We start from the raw sequence: 20,514 nt of genomic DNA, 5'->3' as shown, positions 1-20,514 counted from the left end.
GATTAAAAGGGGAGATCCCTTCAGAAAGACAGAAACAATAGCAAAGACAAAAAACACTTTTGGAATCTGCTTTTAGTCAACACATAAGGAAAGGGTGCACCGGTCCTGGAAATACTGCAATACCAGGTCAATGCGTGGAGTGGACAGAGCAAGCTCTATTTCCATCTCCCTGTTCTAAAAATCCATTTAATATATGGTCCCCAGATAGGGGACGTATCAGATATTAAACTGATAAGAACAGATACTACACTTGATCTTAGCCAAAAGGCCGAGAAGCGATAACCCGAACGGGCCGCGCGTTGCCCGAGCCTGCCCGATACTGCTGTTCAGCCCTTGCAGCGATTCAGCCTACTTCTAGGCAATTCCATGGGGCCCTGCAGGCTCACACACTCACAGCTACACGGGAGGTGAATAAAGGCCGGAGAGGAAGCCAGACAGGATTTGCTTCTTTTGCTTGCACCACAATGCAGTGCTGAAAGAGGAGGAATCTACATAAAAACGCCTTCCTGGCAACGTCCAAATGCCCTGCTGCCATGCAGATAAACACTGGCAGCGGCAGCAAGTGCATGCCCACAGCCACCCCTTGTTCCTTCACACCTTGTATCAGCTGTAATCCAGTCCAGTCCAGTGCTGCCTGCTGAGCAGCACTGACCAACACTGCCTGGGCCCAGGCTTTTATCTCTGAGGCCCCATTATGATGTCAGAAAGCTGGCTCTGGAATCCTGAGGGCTCCACTATGACACGTGCAAAGTTCCGTCTGAACTTTATATAAGACGGTGAGGCTCAGTCAGTCACTCAGTGTTGCCTGAGAGGGCAACACTGCAACAGCCGGCCGCCAGGCTGTCTTTTTTTTGCACAGCTAGTTGCCTCCAGGAGGCCACAAGAGGGAGACAAGGGACTGCAAAATGGAAAATAGGCATCCACCAACTTTACAGACAACTTCTCCTTGCTCCTACAACCTCCATCCTTGCACAGTTTGTTATTCTTCTAGGTAACATAGTAACAAATCCAAATTGCTGCTCTCTTTGTAGGCAAGCAAGGCTTTGTTGCAACTGCAATTCTTACTTCTTCTTGAAATGTAGGGACGACAGTACATTCCATCACATCCATCTAGTGTACACAGGTAGGTCCATTGTGGCGGGCAGGCGAGCGGGCGGGCTGCTTTATTGGCTGTTTGCTGTTCCCCTACTCCACTCCACTATTTGACTGTTGTGCTGCATCAATCAATCAATCAATCAATCAATCAATCAAGTGGCTGGCTCAGGTGCAGCTCTTTAACTTACCTAAAAGGGAGGGCGGAGAGAAGACAAGGAAGGTGAATGAGGTGTTCCAATGTGAAATGCCGGAAACACAGAAACACAGACGACACACAACAAGAGGTGGCAATCTATTCATTAATTGCATTTAATCAATGAGCTCATTATCACTCATGCATTGTCCAACAGGTGTTGAAATAATGGGATTAAAAGGGGAGATCCCTTCAGAAAGACAGAAACAATAGCAAAGACAAAAAACACTTTTGGAATCTGCTTTTAGTCAACACATAAGGAAAGGGTGCACCGGTCCTGGAAATACTGCAATACCAGGTCAATGCGTGGAGTGGACAGAGCAAGCTCTATTTCCATCTCCCTGTTCTAAAAATCCATTTAATATATGGTCCCCAGATAGGGGACGTATCAGATATTAAACTGATAAGAACAGATACTACACTTGATCTTAGCCAAAAGGCCGAGGCGCGTTGCCCGAGCCTGCCCGATACTGCTGTTCAGCCCTTGCAGCGATTCAGCCTACTTCTAGGCAATTCCATGGGGCCCTGCAGGCTCACACACTCACAGCTACACGGGAGGTGAATAAAGGCCGGAGAGGAAGCCAGACAGGATTTGCTCAATGCAGTGCTGAAAGAGGAGGAATCTACATAAAAACGCCTTCCTGGCAACGCCCAAATGCCCTGCTGCCATGCAGATAAACACTGGCAGCGGCAGCAAGTGCATGCCCACAGCCACCCCTTGTTCCTTCACACCTTGTATCAGCTGTAATCCAGTCCAGTCCAGTGCTGCCTGCTGAGCAGCACTGACCAACACTGCCTGGGCCCAGGCTTTTATCTCTGAGGCCCCATTATGATGTCAGAAAGCTGGCTCTGGAATCCTGAGGGCTCCACTATGACACGTGCAAAGTTCCGTCTGAACTTTATATAAGACGGTGAGGCTCAGTCAGTCACTCAGTGTTGCCTGAGAGGGCAACACTGCAACAGCCGGCCGCCAGGCTGTCTTTTTTTTGCACAGCTAGTTGCCTCCAGGAGGCCACAAGAGGGAGACAAGGGACTGCAAAATGGAAAATAGGCATCCACCAACTTTACAGACAACTTCTCCTTGCTCCTACAACCTCCATCCTTGCACAGTTTGTTATTCTTCTAGGTAACATAGTAACAAATCCAAATTGCTGCTCTCTTTGTAGGCAAGCAAGGCTTTGTTGCAACTGCAATTCTTACTTCTTCTTGAAATGTAGGGACGACAGTACATTCCATCACATCCATCTAGTGTACACAGGTAGGTCCATTGTGGCGGGCAGGCGAGCGGGCGGGCTGCTTTATTGGCTGTTTGCTGTTCCCCTACTCCACTCCACTATTTGACTGTTGTGCTGCATCAATCAATCAATCAATCAATCAATCAATCAATCAATCAATCAATCAATCAATCAATCAATCAGTGGCTGGCTCAGGTGCAGCTCTTTAACTTACCTAAAAGGGAGGGCGGAGAGAAGACAAGGAAGGTGAATGAGGTGTTCCAATGTGAAATGCCGGAAACACAGAAACACAGACGACACACAACAAGAGGTGGCAATCTATTCATTAATTGCATTTAATCAATGAGCTCATTATCACTCATGCATTGTCCAACAGGTGTTGAAATAATGGGATTAAAAGGGGAGATCCCTTCAGAAAGACAGAAACAATAGCAAAGACAAAAAACACTTTTGGAATCTGCTTTTAGTCAACACATAAGGAAAGGGTGCACCGGTCCTGGAAATACTGCAATACCAGGTCAATGCGTGGAGTGGACAGAGCAAGCTCTATTTCCATCTCCCTGTTCTAAAAATCCATTTAATATATGGTCCCCAGATAGGGGACGTATCAGATATTAAACTGATAAGAACAGATACTACACTTGATCTTAGCCAAAAGGCCGAGAAGCGATAACCCGAACGGGCCGCGCGTTGCCCGAGCCTGCCCGATACTGCTGTTCAGCCCTTGCAGCGATTCAGCCTACTTCTAGGCAATTCCATGGGGCCCTGCAGGCTCACACACTCACAGCTACACGGGAGGTGAATAAAGGCCGGAGAGGAAGCCAGACAGGATTTGCTTCTTTTGCTTGCACCACAATGCAGTGCTGAAAGAGGAGGAATCTACATAAAAACGCCTTCCTGGCAACGCCCAAATGCCCTGCTGCCATGCAGATAAACACTGGCAGCGGCAGCAAGTGCATGCCCACAGCCACCCCTTGTTCCTTCACACCTTGTATCAGCTGTAATCCAGTCCAGTCCAGTGCTGCCTGCTGAGCAGCACTGACCAACACTGCCTGGGCCCAGGCTTTTATCTCTGAGGCCCCATTATGATGTCAGAAAGCTGGCTCTGGAATCCTGAGGGCTCCACTATGACACGTGCAAAGTTCCGTCTGAACTTTATATAAGACGGTGAGGCTCAGTCAGTCACTCAGTGTTGCCTGAGAGGGCAACACTGCAACAGCCGGCCGCCAGGCTGTCTTTTTTTTGCACAGCTAGTTGCCTCCAGGAGGCCACAAGAGGGAGACAAGGGACTGCAAAATGGAAAATAGGCATCCACCAACTTTACAGACAACTTCTCCTTGCTCCTACAACCTCCATCCTTGCACAGTTTGTTATTCTTCTAGGTAACATAGTAACAAATCCAAATTGCTGCTCTCTTTGTAGGCAAGCAAGGCTTTGTTGCAACTGCAATTCTTACTTCTTCTTGAAATGTAGGGACGACAGTACATTCCATCACATCCATCTAGTGTACACAGGTAGGTCCATTGTGGCGGGCAGGCGAGCGGGCGGGCTGCTTTATTGGCTGTTTGCTGTTCCCCTACTCCACTCCACTATTTGACTGTTGTGCTGCAATCAATCAATCAATCAATCAATCAATCAATCAATCAATCAATCAATCAGTGGCTGGCTCAGGTGCAGCTCTTTAACTTACCTAAAAGGGAGGGCGGAGAGAAGACAAGGAAGGTGAATGAGGTGTTCCAATGTGAAATGCCGGAAACACAGAAACACAGACGACACACAACAAGAGGTGGCAATCTATTCATTAATTGCATTTAATCAATGAGCTCATTATCACTCATGCATTGTCCAACAGGTGTTGAAATAATGGGATTAAAAGGGGAGATCCCTTCAGAAAGACAGAAACAATAGCAAAGACAAAAAACACTTTTGGAATCTGCTTTTAGTCAACACATAAGGAAAGGGTGCACCGGTCCTGGAAATACTGCAATACCAGGTCAATGCGTGGAGTGGACAGAGCAAGCTCTATTTCCATCTCCCTGTTCTAAAAATCCATTTAATATATGGTCCCCAGATAGGGGACGTATCAGATATTAAACTGATAAGAACAGATACTACACTTGATCTTAGCCAAAAGGCCGAGAAGCGATAACCCGAACGGGCCGCGCGTTGCCCGAGCCTGCCCGATACTGCTGTTCAGCCCTTGCAGCGATTCAGCCTACTTCTAGGCAATTCCATGGGGCCCTGCAGGCTCACACACTCACAGCTACACGGAGGTGAATAAAGGCCGGAGAGGAAGCCAGACAGGATTTGTTCTTTTGCTTGCACCACAATGCAGTGCTGAATGAGGAGGAATCTACATAAAAACGCCTTCCTGGCAACGCCCAAATGCCCTGCTGCCATGCAGATAAACACTGGCAGCGGCAGCAAGTGCATGCCCACAGCCACCCCTTGTTCCTTCACACCTTGTATCAGCTGTAATCCAGTCCAGTCCAGTGCTGCCTGCTGAGCAGCACTGACCAACACTGCCTGGGCCCAGGCTTTTATCTCTGAGGCCCCATTATGATGTCAGAAAGCTGGCTCTGGAATCCTGAGGGCTCCACTATGACACGTGCAAAGTTCCGTCTGAACTTTATATAAGACGGTGAGGCTCAGTCAGTCACTCAGTGTTGCCTGAGAGGGCAACACTGCAACAGCCGGCCGCCAGGCTGTCTTTTTTTTGCACAGCTAGTTGCCTCCAGGAGGCCACAAGAGGGAGACAAGGGACTGCAAAATGGAAAATAGGCATCCACCAACTTTACAGACAACTTCTCCTTGCTCCTACAACCTCCATCCTTGCACAGTTTGTTATTCTTCTAGGTAACATAGTAACAAATCCAAATTGCTGCTCTCTTTGTAGGCAAGCAAGGCTTTGTTGCAACTGCAATTCTTACTTCTTCTTGAAATGTAGGGACGACAGTACATTCCATCACATCCATCTAGTGTACACAGGTAGGTCCATTGTGGCGGGCAGGCGAGCGGGCGGGCTGCTTTATTGGCTGTTTGCTGTTCCCCTACTCCACTCCACTATTTGACTGTTGTGCTGCATCAATCAATCAATCAATCAATCAATCAATCAATCAATCAATCAATCAATCAATCAATCAGTGGCTGGCTCAGGTGCAGCTCTTTAACTTACCTAAAAGGGAGGGCGGAGAGAAGACAAGGAAGGTGAATGAGGTGTTCCAATGTGAAATGCCGGAAACACAGAAACACAGACGACACACAACAAGAGGTGGCAATCTATTCATTAATTGCATTTAATCAATGAGCTCATTATCACTCATGCATTGTCCAACAGGTGTTGAAATAATGGGATTAAAAGGGGAGATCCCTTCAGAAAGACAGAAACAATAGCAAAGACAAAAAACACTTTTGGAATCTGCTTTTAGTCAACACATAAGGAAAGGGTGCACCGGTCCTGGAAATACTGCAATACCAGGTCAATGCGTGGAGTGGACAGAGCAAGCTCTATTTCCATCTCCCTGTTCTAAAAATCCATTTAATATATGGTCCCCAGATAGGGGACGTATCAGATATTAAACTGATAAGAACAGATACTACACTTGATCTTAGCCAAAAGGCCGAGAAGCGATAACCCGAACGGGCCGCGCGTTGCCCGAGCCTGCCCGATACTGCTGTTCAGCCCTTGCAGCGATTCAGCCTACTTCTAGGCAATTCCATGGGGCCCTGCAGGCTCACACACTCACAGCTACACGGGAGGTGAATAAAGGCCGGAGAGGAAGCCAGACAGGATTTGCTTCTTTTGCTTGCACCACAATGCAGTGCTGAAAGAGGAGGAATCTACATAAAAACGCCTTCCTGGCAACGCCCAAATGCCCTGCTGCCATGCAGATAAACACTGGCAGCGGCAGCAAGTGCATGCCCACAGCCACCCCTTGTTCCTTCACACCTTGTATCAGCTGTAATCCAGTCCAGTCCAGTGCTGCCTGCTGAGCAGCACTGACCAACACTGCCTGGGCCCAGGCTTTTATCTCTGAGGCCCCATTATGATGTCAGAAAGCTGGCTCTGGAATCCTGAGGGCTCCACTATGACACGTGCAAAGTTCCGTCTGAACTTTATATAAGACGGTGAGGCTCAGTCAGTCACTCAGTGTTGCCTGAGAGGGCAACACTGCAACAGCCGGCCGCCAGGCTGTCTTTTTTTTGCACAGCTAGTTGCCTCCAGGAGGCCACAAGAGGGAGACAAGGGACTGCAAAATGGAAAATAGGCATCCACCAACTTTACAGACAACTTCTCCTTGCTCCTACAACCTCCATCCTTGCACAGTTTGTTATTCTTCTAGGTAACATAGTAACAAATCCAAATTGCTGCTCTCTTTGTAGGCAAGCAAGGCTTTGTTGCAACTGCAATTCTTACTTCTTCTTGAAATGTAGGGACGACAGTACATTCCATCACATCCATCTAGTGTACACAGGTAGGTCCATTGTGGCGGGCAGGCGAGCGGGCGGGCTGCTTTATTGGCTGTTTGCTGTTCCCCTACTCCACTCCACTATTTGACTGTTGTGCTGCAATCAATCAATCAATCAATCAATCAATCAATCAATCAATCAATCAATCAATCAATCAGTGGCTGGCTCAGGTGCAGCTCTTTAACTTACCTAAAAGGGAGGGCGGAGAGAAGACAAGGAAGGTGAATGAGGTGTTCCAATGTGAAATGCCGGAAACACAGAAACACAGACGACACACAACAAGAGGTGGCAATCTATTCATTAATTGCATTTAATCAATGAGCTCATTATCACTCATGCATTGTCCAACAGGTGTTGAAATAATGGGATTAAAAGGGGAGATCCCTTCAGAAAGACAGAAACAATAGCAAAGACAAAAAACACTTTTGGAATCTGCTTTTAGTCAACACATAAGGAAAGGGTGCACCGGTCCTGGAAATACTGCAATACCAGGTCAATGCGTGGAGTGGACAGAGCAAGCTCTATTTCCATCTCCCTGTTCTAAAAATCCATTTAATATATGGTCCCCAGATAGGGGACGTATCAGATATTAAACTGATAAGAACAGATACTACACTTGATCTTAGCCAAAAGGCCGAGAAGCGATAACCCGAACGGGCCGCGCGTTGCCCGAGCCTGCCCGATACTGCTGTTCAGCCCTTGCAGCGATTCAGCCTACTTCTAGGCAATTCCATGGGGCCCTGCAGGCTCACACACTCACAGCTACACGGGAGGTGAATAAAGGCCGGAGAGGAAGCCAGACAGGATTTGCTTCTTTTGCTTGCACCACAATGCAGTGCTGAAAGAGGAGGAATCTACATAAAAACGCCTTCCTGGCAACGCCCAAATGCCCTGCTGCCATGCAGATAAACACTGGCAGCGGCAGCAAGTGCATGCCCACAGCCACCCCTTGTTCCTTCACACCTTGTATCAGCTGTAATCCAGTCCAGTCCAGTGCTGCCTGCTGAGCAGCACTGACCAACACTGCCTGGGCCCAGGCTTTTATCTCTGAGGCCCCATTATGATGTCAGAAAGCTGGCTCTGGAATCCTGAGGGCTCCACTATGACACGTGCAAAGTTCCGTCTGAACTTTATATAAGACGGTGAGGCTCAGTCAGTCACTCAGTGTTGCCTGAGAGGGCAACACTGCAACAGCCGGCCGCCAGGCTGTCTTTTTTTTGCACAGCTAGTTGTCTCCAGGAGGCCACAAGAGGGAGACAAGGGACTGCAAAATGGAAAATAGGCATCCACCAACTTTACAGACAACTTCTCCTTGCTCCTACAACCTCCATCCTTGCACAGTTTGTTATTCTTCTAGGTAACATAGTAACAAATCCAAATTGCTGCTCTCTTTGTAGGCAAGCAAGGCTTTGTTGCAACTGCAATTCTTACTTCTTCTTGAAATGTAGGGACGACAGTACATTCCATCACATCCATCTAGTGTACACAGGTAGGTCCATTGTGGCGGGCAGGCGAGCGGGCGGGCTGCTTTATTGGCTGTTTGCTGTTCCCCTACTCCACTCCACTATTTGACTGTTGTGCTGCATCAATCAATCAATCAATCAATCAATCAATCAATCAATCAATCAATCAATCAGTGGCTGGCTCAGGTGCAGCTCTTTAACTTACCTAAAAGGGAGGGCGGAGAGAAGACAAGGAAGGTGAATGAGGTGTTCCAATGTGAAATGCCGGAAACACAGAAACACAGACGACACACAACAAGAGGTGGCAATCTATTCATTAATTGCATTTAATCAATGAGCTCATTATCACTCATGCATTGTCCAACAGGTGTTGAAATAATGGGATTAAAAGGGGAGATCCCTTCAGAAAGACAGAAACAATAGCAAAGACAAAAAACACTTTTGGAATCTGCTTTTAGTCAACACATAAGGAAAGGGTGCACCGGTCCTGGAAATACTGCAATACCAGGTCAATGCGTGGAGTGGACAGAGCAAGCTCTATTTCCATCTCCCTGTTCTAAAAATCCATTTAATATATGGTCCCCAGATAGGGGACGTATCAGATATTAAACTGATAAGAACAGATACTACACTTGATCTTAGCCAAAAGGCCGAGAAGCGATAACCCGAACGGGCCGCGCGTTGCCCGAGCCTGCCCGATACTGCTGTTCAGCCCTTGCAGCGATTCAGCCTACTTCTAGGCAATTCCATGGGGCCCTGCAGGCTCACACACTCACAGCTACACGGGAGGTGAATAAAGGCCGGAGAGGAAGCCAGACAGGATTTGCTTCTTTTGCTTGCACCACAATGCAGTGCTGAAAGAGGAGGAATCTACATAAAAACGCCTTCCTGGCAACGCCCAAATGCCCTGCTGCCATGCAGATAAACACTGGCAGCGGCAGCAAGTGCATGCCCACAGCCACCCCTTGTTCCTTCACACCTTGTATCAGCTGTAATCCAGTCCAGTCCAGTGCTGCCTGCTGAGCAGCACTGACCAACACTGCCTGGGCCCAGGCTTTTATCTCTGAGGCCCCATTATGATGTCAGAAAGCTGGCTCTGGAATCCTGAGGGCTCCACTATGACACGTGCAAAGTTCCGTCTGAACTTTATATAAGACGGTGAGGCTCAGTCAGTCACTCAGTGTTGCCTGAGAGGGCAACACTGCAACAGCCGGCCGCCAGGCTGTCTTTTTTTTGCACAGCTAGTTGCCTCCAGGAGGCCACAAGAGGGAGACAAGGGACTGCAAAATGGAAAATAGGCATCCACCAACTTTACAGACAACTTCTCCTTGCTCCTACAACCTCCATCCTTGCACAGTTTGTTATTCTTCTAGGTAACATAGTAACAAATCCAAATTGCTGCTCTCTTTGTAGGCAAGCAAGGCTTTGTTGCAACTGCAATTCTTACTTCTTCTTGAAATGTAGGGACGACAGTACATTCCATCACATCCATCTAGTGTACACAGGTAGGTCCATTGTGGCGGGCAGGCGAGCGGGCGGGCTGCTTTATTGGCTGTTTGCTGTTCCCCTACTCCACTCCACTATTTGACTGTTGTGCTGCATCAATCAATCAATCAATCAATCAATCAATCAATCAATCAATCAATCAATCAATCAGTGGCTGGCTCAGGTGCAGCTCTTTAACTTACCTAAAAGGGAGGGCGGAGAGAAGACAAGGAAGGTGAATGAGGTGTTCCAATGTGAAATGCCGGAAACACAGAAACACAGACGACACACAACAAGAGGTGGCAATCTATTCATTAATTGCATTTAATCAATGAGCTCATTATCACTCATGCATTGTCCAACAGGTGTTGAAATAATGGGATTAAAAGGGGAGATCCCTTCAGAAAGACAGAAACAATAGCAAAGACAAAAAACACTTTTGGAATCTGCTTTTAGTCAACACATAAGGAAAGGGTGCACCGGTCCTGGAAATACTGCAATACCAGGTCAATGCGTGGAGTGGACAGAGCAAGCTCTATTTCCATCTCCCTGTTCTAAAAATCCATTTAATATATGGTCCCCAGATAAGGGACGTATCAGATATTAAACTGATAAGAACAGATACTACACTTGATCTTAGCCAAAAGGCCGAGAAGCGATAACGCGAACGGGCCGCGCGTTGCCCGAGCCTGCCCGATACTGCTGTTCAGCCCTTGCAGCGATTCAGCCTACTTCTAGGCAATTCCATGGGGCCCTGCAGGCTCACACACTCACAGCTACACGGGAGGTGAATAAAGGCCGGAGAGGAAGCCAGACAGGATTTGCTTCTTTTGCTTGCACCACAATGCAGTGCTGAAAGAGGAGGAATCTACATAAAAACGCCTTCCTGGCAACGCCCAAATGCCCTGCTGCCATGCAGATAAACACTGGCAGCGGCAGCAAGTGCATGCCCACAGCCACCCCTTGTTCCTTCACACCTTGTATCAGCTGTAATCCAGTCCAGTCCAGTGCTGCCTGCTGAGCAGCACTGACCAACACTGCCTGGGCCCAGGCTTTTATCTCTGAGGCCCCATTATGATGTCAGAAAGCTGGCTCTGGAATCCTGAGGGCTCCACTATGACACGTGCAAAGTTCCGTCTGAACTTTATATAAGACGGTGAGGCTCAGTCAGTCACTCAGTGTTGCCTGAGAGGGCAACACTGCAACAGCCGGCCGCCAGGCTGTCTTTTTTTTGCACAGCTAGTTGCCTCCAGGAGGCCACAAGAGGGAGACAAGGGACTGCAAAATGGAAAATAGGCATCCACCAACTTTACAGACAACTTCTCCTTGCTCCTACAACCTCCATCCTTGCACAGTTTGTTATTCTTCTAGGTAACATAGTAACAAATCCAAATTGCTGCTCTCTTTGTAGGCAAGCAAGGCTTTGTTGCAACTGCAATTCTTACTTCTTCTTGAAATGTAGGGACGACAGTACATTCCATCACATCCATCTAGTGTACACAGGTAGGTCCATTGTGGCGGGCAGGCGAGCGGGCGGGCTGCTTTATTGGCTGTTTGCTGTTCCCCTACTCCACTCCACTATTTGACTGTTGTGCTGCATCAATCAATCAATCAATCAATCAATCAATCAATCAATCAATCAATCAATCAATCAGTGGCTGGCTCAGGTGCAGCTCTTTAACTTACCTAAAAGGGAGGGCGGAGAGAAGACAAGGAAGGTGAATGAGGTGTTCCAATGTGAAATGCCGGAAACACAGAAACACAGACGACACACAACAAGAGGTGGCAATCTATTCATTAATTGCATTTAATCAATGAGCTCATTATCACTCATGCATTGTCCAACAGGTGTTGAAATAATGGGATTAAAAGGGGAGATCCCTTCAGAAAGACAGAAACAATAGCAAAGACAAAAAACACTTTTGGAATCTGCTTTTAGTCAACACATAAGGAAAGGGTGCACCGGTCCTGGAAATACTGCAATACCAGGTCAATGCGTGGAGTGGACAGAGCAAGCTCTATTTCCATCTCCCTGTTCTAAAAATCCATTTAATATATGGTCCCCAGATAAGGGACGTATCAGATATTAAACTGATAAGAACAGATACTACACTTGATCTTAGCCAAAAGGCCGAGAAGCGATAACCCGAACGGGCCGCGCGTTGCCCGAGCCTGCCCGATACTGCTGTTCAGCCCTTGCAGCGATTCAGCCTACTTCTAGGCAATTCCATGGGGCCCTGCAGGCTCACACACTCACAGCTACACGGGAGGTGAATAAAGGCCGGAGAGGAAGCCAGACAGGATTTGCTTCTTTTGCTTGCACCACAATGCAGTGCTGAAAGAGGAGGAATCTACATAAAAATGCCTTCCTGGCAACGCCCAAATGCCCTGCTGCCATGCAGATAAACACTGGCAGCGGCAGCAAGTGCATGCCCACAGCCACCCCTTGTTCCTTCACACCTTGTATCAGCTGTAATCCAGTCCAGTCCAGTGCTGCCTGCTGAGCAGCACTGACCAACACTGCCTGGGCCCAGGCTTTTATCTCTGAGGCCCCATTATGATGTCAGAAAGCTGGCTCTGGAATCCTGAGGGCTCCACTATGACACGTGCAAAGTTCCGTCTGAACTTTATATAAGACGGTGAGGCTCAGTCAGTCACTCAGTGTTGCCTGAGAGGGCAACACTGCAACAGCCGGCCGCCAGGCTGTCTTTTTTTTGCACAGCTAGTTGCCTCCAGGAGGCCACAAGAGGGAGACAAGGGACTGCAAAATGGAAAATAGGCATCCACCAACTTTACAGACAACTTCTCCTTGCTCCTACAACCTCCATCCTTGCACAGTTTGTTATTCTTCTAGGTAACATAGTAACAAATCCAAATTGCTGCTCTCTTTGTAGGCAAGCAAGGCTTTGTTGCAACTGCAATTCTTACTTCTTCTTGAAATGTAGGGACGACAGTACATTCCATCACATCCATCTAGTGTACACAGGTAGGTCCATTGTGGCGGGCAGGCGAGCGGGCGGGCTGCTTTATTGGCTGTTTGCTGTTCCCCTACTCCACTCCACTATTTGACTGTTGTGCTGCATCAATCAATCAATCAATCAATCAATCAATCAATCAATCAATCAATCAATCAATCAGTGGCTGGCTCAGGTGCAGCTCTTTAACTTACCTAAAAGGGAGGGCGGAGAGAAGACAAGGAAGGTGAATGAGGTGTTCCAATGTGAAATGCCGGAAACACAGAAACACAGACGACACACAACAAGAGGTGGCAATCTATTCATTAATTGCATTTAATCAATGAGCTCATTATCACTCATGCATTGTCCAACAGGTGTTGAAATAATGGGATTAAAAGGGGAGATCCCTTCAGAAAGACAGAAACAATAGCAAAGACAAAAAACACTTTTGGAATCTGCTTTTAGTCAACACATAAGGAAAGGGTGCACCGGTCCTGGAAATACTGCAATACCAGGTCAATGCGTGGAGTGGACAGAGCAAGCTCTATTTCCATCTCCCTGTTCTAAAAATCCATTTAATATATGGTCCCCAGATAGGGGACGTATCAGATATTAAACTGATAAGAACAGATACTACACTTGATCTTAGCCAAAAGGCCGAGAAGCGATAACCCGAACGGGCCGCACGTTGCCCGAGCCTGCCCGATACTGCTGTTCAGCCCTTGCAGCGATTCAGCCTACTTCTAGGCAATTCCATGGGGCCCTGCAGGCTCACACACTCACAGCTACACGGGAGGTGAATAAAGGCCGGAGAGGAAGCCAGACAGGATTTGCTTCTTTTGCTTGCACCACAATGCAGTGCTGAAAGAGGAGGAATCTACATAAAAACGCCTTCCTGGCAACGCCCAAATGCCCTGCTGCCATGCAGATAAACACTGGCAGCGGCAGCAAGTGCATGCCCACAGCCACCCCTTGTTCCTTCACACCTTGTATCAGCTGTAATCCAGTCCAGTCCAGTGCTGCCTGCTGAGCAGCACTGACCAACACTGCCTGGGCCCAGGCTTTTATCTCTGAGGCCCCATTATGATGTCAGAAAGCTGGCTCTGGAATCCTGAGGGCTCCACTATGACACGTGCAAAGTTCCGTCTGAACTTTATATAAGACGGTGAGGCTCAGTCAGTCACTCAGTGTTGCCTGAGAGGGCAACACTGCAACAGCCGGCCGCCAGGCTGTCTTTTTTTTGCACAGCTAGTTGCCTCCAGGAGGCCACAAGAGGGAGACAAGGGACTGCAAAATGGAAAATAGGCATCCACCAACTTTACAGACAACTTCTCCTTGCTCCTACAACCTCCATCCTTGCACAGTTTGTTATTCTTCTAGGTAACATAGTAACAAATCCAAATTGCTGCTCTCTTTGTAGGCAAGCAAGGCTTTGTTGCAACTGCAATTCTTACTTCTTCTTGAAATGTAGGGACGACAGTACATTCCATCACATCCATCTAGTGTACACAGGTAGGTCCATTGTGGCGGGCAGGCGAGCGGGCGGGCTGCTTTATTGGCTGTTTGCTGTTCCCCTACTCCACTCCACTATTTGACTGTTGTGCTGCATCAATCAATCAATCAATCAATCAATCAATCAATCAATCAATCAATCAGTGGCTGGCTCAGGTGCAGCTCTTTAACTTACCTAAAAGGGAGGGCGGAGAGAAGACAAGGAAGGTGAATGAGGTGTTCCAATGTGAAATGCCGGAAACACAGAAACACAGACGACACACAACAAGAGGTGGCAATCTATTCATTAATTGCATTTAATCAATGAGCTCATTATCACTCATGCATTGTCCAACAGGTGTTGAAATAATGGGATTAAAAGGGGAGATCCCTTCAGAAAGACAGAAACAATAGCAAAGACAAAAAACACTTTTGGAATCTGCTTTTAGTCAACACATAAGGAAAGGGTGCACCGGTCCTGGAAATACTGCAATACCAGGTCAATGCGTGGAGTGGACAGAGCAAGCTCTATTTCCATCTCCCTGTTCTAAAAATCCATTTAATATATGGTCCCCAGATAGGGGACGTATCAGATATTAAACTGATAAGAACAGATACTACACTTGATCTTAGCCAAAAGGCCGAGAAGCGATAACCCGAACGGGCCGCGCGTTGCCCGAGCCTGCCCGATACTGCTGTTCAGCCCTTGCAGCGATTCAGCCTACTTCTAGGCAATTCCATGGGGCCCTGCAGGCTCACACACTCACAGCTACACGGGAGGTGAATAAAGGCCGGAGAGGAAGCCAGACAGGATTTGCTTCTTTTGCTTGCACCACAATGCAGTGCTGAAAGAGGAGGAATCTACATAAAAACGCCTTCCTGGCAACGCCCAAATGCCCTGCTGCCATGCAGATAAACACTGGCAGCGGCAGCAAGTGCATGCCCACAGCCACCCCTTGTTCCTTCACACCTTGTATCAGCTGTAATCCAGTCCAGTCCAGTGCTGCCTGCTGAGCAGCACTGACCAACACTGCCTGGGCCCAGGCTTTTATCTCTGAGGCCCCATTATGATGTCAGAAAGCTGGCTCTGGAATCCTGAGGGCTCCACTATGACACGTGCAAAGTTCCGTCTGAACTTTATATAAGACGGTGAGGCTCAGTCAGTCACTCAGTGTTGCCTGAGAGGGCAACACTGCAACAGCCGGCCGCCAGGCTGTCTTTTTTTTGCACAGCTAGTTGCCTCCAGGAGGCCACAAGAGGGAGACAAGGGACTGCAAAATGGAAAATAGGCATCCACCAACTTTACAGACAACTTCTCCTTGCTCCTACAACCTCCATCCTTGCACAGTTTGTTATTCTTCTAGGTAACATAGTAACAAATCCAAATTGCTGCTCTCTTTGTAGGCAAGCAAGGCTTTGTTGCAACTGCAATTCTTACTTCTTCTTGAAATGTAGGGACGACAGTACATTCCATCACATCCATCTAGTGTACACAGGTAGGTCCATTGTGGCGGGCAGGCGAGCGGGCGGGCTGCTTTATTGGCTGTTTGCTGTTCCCCTACTCCACTCCACTATTTGACTGTTGTGCTGCATCAATCAATCAATCAATCAATCAATCAATCAATCAATCAATCAATCAATCAATCAGTGGCTGGCTCAGGTGCAGCTCTTTAACTTACCTAAAAGGGAGGGCGGAGAGAAGACAAGGAAGGTGAATGAGGTGTTCCAATGTGAAATGCCGGAAACACAGAAACACAGACGACACACAACAAGAGGTGGCAATCTATTCATTAATTGCATTTAATCAATGAGCTCATTATCACTCATGCATTGTCCAACAGGTGTTGAAATAATGGGATTAAAAGGGGAGATCCCTTCAGAAAGACAGAAACAATAGCAAAGACAAAAAACACTTTTGGAATCTGCTTTTAGTCAACACATAAGGAAAGGGTGCACCGGTCCTGGAAATACTGCAATACCAGGTCAATGCGTGGAGTGGACAGAGCAAGCTCTATTTCCATCTCCCTGTTCTAAAAATCCATTTAATATATGGTCCCCAGATAGGGGACGTATCAGATATTAAACTGATAAGAACAGATACTACACTTGATCTTAGCCAAAAGGCCGAGAAGCGATAACCCGAACGGGCCGCGCGTTGCCCGAGCCTGCCCGATACTGCTGTTCAGCCCTTGCAGCGATTCAGCCTACTTCTAGGCAATTCCATGGGGCCCTGCAGGCTCACACACTCACAGCTACACGGGAGGTGAATAAAGGCCGGAGAGGAAGCCAGACAGGATTTGCTTCTTTTGCTTGCACCACAATGCAGTGCTGAAAGAGGAGGAATCTACATAAAAACGCCTTCCTGGCAACGCCCAAATGCCCTGCTGCCATGCAGATAAACACTGGCAGCGGCAGCAAGTGCATGCCCACAGCCACCCCTTGTTCCTTCACACCTTGTATCAGCTGTAATCCAGTCCAGTCCAGTGCTGCCTGCTGAGCAGCACTGACCAACACTGCCTGGGCCCAGGCTTTTATCTCTGAGGCCCCATTATGATGTCAGAAAGCTGGCTCTGGAATCCTGAGGGCTCCACTATGACACGTGCAAAGTTCCGTCTGAACTTTATATAAGACGGTGAGGCTCAGTCAGTCACTCAGTGTTGCCTGAGAGGGCAACACTGCAACAGCCGGCCGCCAGGCTGTCTTTTTTTTGCACAGCTAGTTGCCTCCAGGAGGCCACAAGAGGGAGACAAGGGACTGCAAAATGGAAAATAGGCATCCACCAACTTTACAGACAACTTCTCCTTGCTCCTACAACCTCCATCCTTGCACAGTTTGTTATTCTTCTAGGTAACATAGTAACAAATCCAAATTGCTGCTCTCTTTGTAGGCAAGCAAGGCTTTGTTGCAACTGCAATTCTTACTTCTTCTTGAAATGTAGGGACGACAGTACATTCCATCACATCCATCTAGTGTACACAGGTAGGTCCATTGTGGCGGGCAGGCGAGCGGGCGGGCTGCTTTATTGGCTGTTTGCTGTTCCCCTACTCCACTCCACTATTTGACTGTTGTGCTGCATCAATCAATCAATCAATCAATCAATCAATCAATCAATCAATCAATCAGTGGCTGGCTCAGGTGCAGCTCTTTAACTTACCTAAAAGGGAGGGCGGAGAGAAGACAAGGAAGGTGAATGAGGTGTTCCAATGTGAAATGCCGGAAACACAGAAACACAGACGACACACAACAAGAGGTGGCAATCTATTCATTAATTGCATTTAATCAATGAGCTCATTATCACTCATGCATTGTCCAACAGGTGTTGAAATAATGGGATTAAAAGGGGAGATCCCTTCAGAAAGACAGAAACAATAGCAAAGACAAAAAACACTTTTGGAATCTGCTTTTAGTCAACACATAAGGAAAGGGTGCACCGGTCCTGGAAATACTGCAATACCAGGTCAATGCGTGGAGTGGACAGAGCAAGCTCTATTTCCATCTCCCTGTTCTAAAAATCCATTTAATATATGGTCCCCAGATAGGGGACGTATCAGATATTAAACTGATAAGAACAGATACTACACTTGATCTTAGCCAAAAGGCCGAGAAGCGATAACCCGAACGGGCCGCGCGTTGCCCGAGCCTGCCCGATACTGCTGTTCAGCCCTTGCAGCGATTCAGCCTACTTCTAGGCAATTCCATGGGGCCCTGCAGGCTCACACACTCACAGCTACACGGGAGGTGAATAAAGGCCGGAGAGGAAGCCAGACAGGATTTGCTTCTTTTGCTTGCACCACAATGCAGTGCTGAAAGAGGAGGAATCTACATAAAAACGCCTTCCTGGCAACGCCCAAATGCCCTGCTGCCATGCAGATAAACACTGGCAGCGGCAGCAAGTGCATGCCCACAGCCACCCCTTGTTCCTTCACACCTTGTATCAGCTGTAATCCAGTCCAGTCCAGTGCTGCCTGCTGAGCAGCACTGACCAACACTGCCTGGGCCCAGGCTTTTATCTCTGAGGCCCCATTATGATGTCAGAAAGCTGGCTCTGGAATCCTGAGGGCTCCACTATGACACGTGCAAAGTTCCGTCTGAACTTTATATAAGACGGTGAGGCTCAGTCAGTCACTCAGTGTTGCCTGAGAGGGCAACACTGCAACAGCCGGCCGCCAGGCTGTCTTTTTTTTGCACAGCTAGTTGCCTCCAGGAGGCCACAAGAGGGAGACAAGGGACTGCAAAATGGAAAATAGGCATCCACCAACTTTACAGACAACTTCTCCTTGCTCCTACAACCTCCATCCTTGCACAGTTTGTTATTCTTCTAGGTAACATAGTAACAAATCCAAATTGCTGCTCTCTTTGTAGGCAAGCAAGGCTTTGTTGCAACTGCAATTCTTACTTCTTCTTGAAATGTAGGGACGACAGTACATTCCATCACATCCATCTAGTGTACACAGGTAGGTCCATTGTGGCGGGCAGGCGAGCGGGCGGGCTGCTTTATTGGCTGTTTGCTGTTCCCCTACTCCACTCCACTATTTGACTGTTGTGCTGCAATCAATCAATCAATCAATCAATCAATCAATCAATCAATCAATCAATCAATCAGTGGCTGGCTCAGGTGCAGCTCTTTAACTTACCTAAAAGGGAGGGCGGAGAGAAGACAAGGAAGGTGAATGAGGTGTTCCAATGTGAAATGCCGGAAACACAGAAACACAGACGACACACAACAAGAGGTGGCAATCTATTCATTAATTGCATTTAATCAATGAGCTCATTATCACTCATGCATTGTCCAACAGGTGTTGAAATAATGGGATTAAAAGGGGAGATCCCTTCAGAAAGACAGAAACAATAGCAAAGACAAAAAACACTTTTGGAATCTGCTTTTAGTCAACACATAAGGAAAGGGTGCACCGGTCCTGGAAATACTGCAATACCAGGTCAATGCGTGGAGTGGACAGAGCAAGCTCTATTTCCATCTCCCTGTTCTAAAAATCCATTTAATATATGGTCCCCAGATAGGGGACGTATCAGATATTAAACTGATAAGAACAGATACTACACTTGATCTTAGCCAAAAGGCCGAGAAGCGATAACCCGAACGGGCCGCGCGTTGCCCGAGCCTGCCCGATACTGCTGTTCAGCCCTTGCAGCGATTCAGCCTACTTCTAGGCAATTCTATGGGGCCCTGCAGGCTCACACACTCACAGCTACACGGGAGGTGAATAAAGGCCGGAGAGGAAGCCAGACAGGATTTGCTTCTTTTGCTTGCACCACAATGCAGTGCTGAAAGAGGAGGAATCTACATAAAAACGCCTTCCTGGCAACGCCCAAATGCCCTGCTGCCATGCAGATAAACACTGGCAGCGGCAGCAAGTGCATGCCCACAGCCACCCCTTGTTCCTTCACACCTTGTATCAGCTGTAATCCAGTCCAGTCCAGTGCTGCCTGCTGAGCAGCACTGACCAACACTGCCTGGGCCCAGGCTTTTATCTCTGAGGCCCCATTATGATGTCAGAAAGCTGGCTCTGGAATCCTGAGGGCTCCACTATGACACGTGCAAAGTTCCGTCTGAACTTTATATAAGACGGTGAGGCTCAGTCAGTCACTCAGTGTTGCCTGAGAGGGCAACACTGCAACAGCCGGCCGCCAGGCTGTCTTTTTTTTGCACAGCTAGTTGCCTCCAGGAGGCCACAAGAGGGAGACAAGGGACTGCAAAATGGAAAATAGGCATCCACCAACTTTACAGACAACTTCTCCTTGCTCCTACAACCTCCATCCTTGCACAGTTTGTTATTCTTCTAGGTAACATAGTAACAAATCCAAATTGCTGCTCTCTTTGTAGGCAAGCAAGGCTTTGTTGCAACTGCAATTCTTACTTCTTCTTGAAATGTAGGGACGACAGTACATTCCATCACATCCATCTAGTGTACACAGGTAGGTCCATTGTGGCGGGCAGGCGAGCGGGCGGGCTGCTTTATTGGCTGTTTGCTGTTCCCCTACTCCACTCCACTATTTGACTGTTGTGCTGCATCAATCAATCAATCAATCAATCAATCAATCAATCAATCAATCAGTGGCTGGCTCAGGTGCAGCTCTTTAACTTACCTAAAAGGGAGGGCGGAGAG

General features: G+C 47.8%; 14 non-coding genes across 14 annotated transcripts; all 14 read right to left on the bottom strand.

The window, feature by feature from the left end:
* Nucleotides 1-89: 89 nt before the first annotated feature.
* On the bottom strand, nt 90-280 carry LOC142718236 (U2 spliceosomal RNA). The gene has a single exon (XR_012872368.1). It is a non-coding gene; the product is annotated as a U2 spliceosomal RNA (small nuclear RNA).
* A 1,269-nt stretch (nt 281-1,549) lies between these two features.
* Nucleotides 1,550-1,740, bottom strand: LOC142718267 (U2 spliceosomal RNA). The gene has a single exon (XR_012872399.1). It is a non-coding gene; the product is annotated as a U2 spliceosomal RNA (small nuclear RNA).
* A 1,263-nt stretch (nt 1,741-3,003) lies between these two features.
* LOC142718235 (U2 spliceosomal RNA) lies at nt 3,004-3,194 on the bottom strand. Its single transcript, XR_012872367.1, has one exon. It is a non-coding gene; the product is annotated as a U2 spliceosomal RNA (small nuclear RNA).
* Nucleotides 3,195-4,479: 1,285 nt separating this feature from the next.
* Nucleotides 4,480-4,670, bottom strand: LOC142718234 (U2 spliceosomal RNA). Its single transcript, XR_012872366.1, has one exon. It is a non-coding gene; the product is annotated as a U2 spliceosomal RNA (small nuclear RNA).
* A 1,294-nt stretch (nt 4,671-5,964) lies between these two features.
* Nucleotides 5,965-6,155, bottom strand: LOC142718233 (U2 spliceosomal RNA). Its single transcript, XR_012872365.1, has one exon. It is a non-coding gene; the product is annotated as a U2 spliceosomal RNA (small nuclear RNA).
* A 1,293-nt stretch (nt 6,156-7,448) lies between these two features.
* LOC142718231 (U2 spliceosomal RNA) lies at nt 7,449-7,639 on the bottom strand. The gene has a single exon (XR_012872364.1). It is a non-coding gene; the product is annotated as a U2 spliceosomal RNA (small nuclear RNA).
* Nucleotides 7,640-8,927: 1,288 nt separating this feature from the next.
* On the bottom strand, nt 8,928-9,118 carry LOC142718230 (U2 spliceosomal RNA). The gene has a single exon (XR_012872362.1). It is a non-coding gene; the product is annotated as a U2 spliceosomal RNA (small nuclear RNA).
* A 1,292-nt stretch (nt 9,119-10,410) lies between these two features.
* On the bottom strand, nt 10,411-10,601 carry LOC142718255 (U2 spliceosomal RNA). The gene has a single exon (XR_012872387.1). It is a non-coding gene; the product is annotated as a U2 spliceosomal RNA (small nuclear RNA).
* Nucleotides 10,602-11,893: 1,292 nt separating this feature from the next.
* LOC142718253 (U2 spliceosomal RNA) lies at nt 11,894-12,084 on the bottom strand. Its single transcript, XR_012872386.1, has one exon. It is a non-coding gene; the product is annotated as a U2 spliceosomal RNA (small nuclear RNA).
* Nucleotides 12,085-13,376: 1,292 nt separating this feature from the next.
* On the bottom strand, nt 13,377-13,567 carry LOC142718229 (U2 spliceosomal RNA). Its single transcript, XR_012872361.1, has one exon. It is a non-coding gene; the product is annotated as a U2 spliceosomal RNA (small nuclear RNA).
* Nucleotides 13,568-14,851: 1,284 nt separating this feature from the next.
* Nucleotides 14,852-15,042, bottom strand: LOC142718227 (U2 spliceosomal RNA). Its single transcript, XR_012872359.1, has one exon. It is a non-coding gene; the product is annotated as a U2 spliceosomal RNA (small nuclear RNA).
* A 1,292-nt stretch (nt 15,043-16,334) lies between these two features.
* On the bottom strand, nt 16,335-16,525 carry LOC142718226 (U2 spliceosomal RNA). Its single transcript, XR_012872358.1, has one exon. It is a non-coding gene; the product is annotated as a U2 spliceosomal RNA (small nuclear RNA).
* Nucleotides 16,526-17,809: 1,284 nt separating this feature from the next.
* Nucleotides 17,810-18,000, bottom strand: LOC142718225 (U2 spliceosomal RNA). The gene has a single exon (XR_012872356.1). It is a non-coding gene; the product is annotated as a U2 spliceosomal RNA (small nuclear RNA).
* Nucleotides 18,001-19,289: 1,289 nt separating this feature from the next.
* LOC142718224 (U2 spliceosomal RNA) lies at nt 19,290-19,480 on the bottom strand. Its single transcript, XR_012872355.1, has one exon. It is a non-coding gene; the product is annotated as a U2 spliceosomal RNA (small nuclear RNA).
* Between the last annotated feature and the right edge of the window lie 1,034 nt (nt 19,481-20,514).

This window comes from Rhinoderma darwinii, unplaced genomic scaffold (genome assembly GCF_050947455.1).
Source record: "Rhinoderma darwinii isolate aRhiDar2 unplaced genomic scaffold, aRhiDar2.hap1 Scaffold_461, whole genome shotgun sequence".
In the NCBI taxonomy this organism is placed as follows: domain Eukaryota; kingdom Metazoa; phylum Chordata; class Amphibia; order Anura; family Rhinodermatidae; genus Rhinoderma; species Rhinoderma darwinii.
The sequence above is the reverse complement of the archived record's forward strand: the minus strand, read 5'-3'. Positions and strand labels throughout refer to the sequence as shown.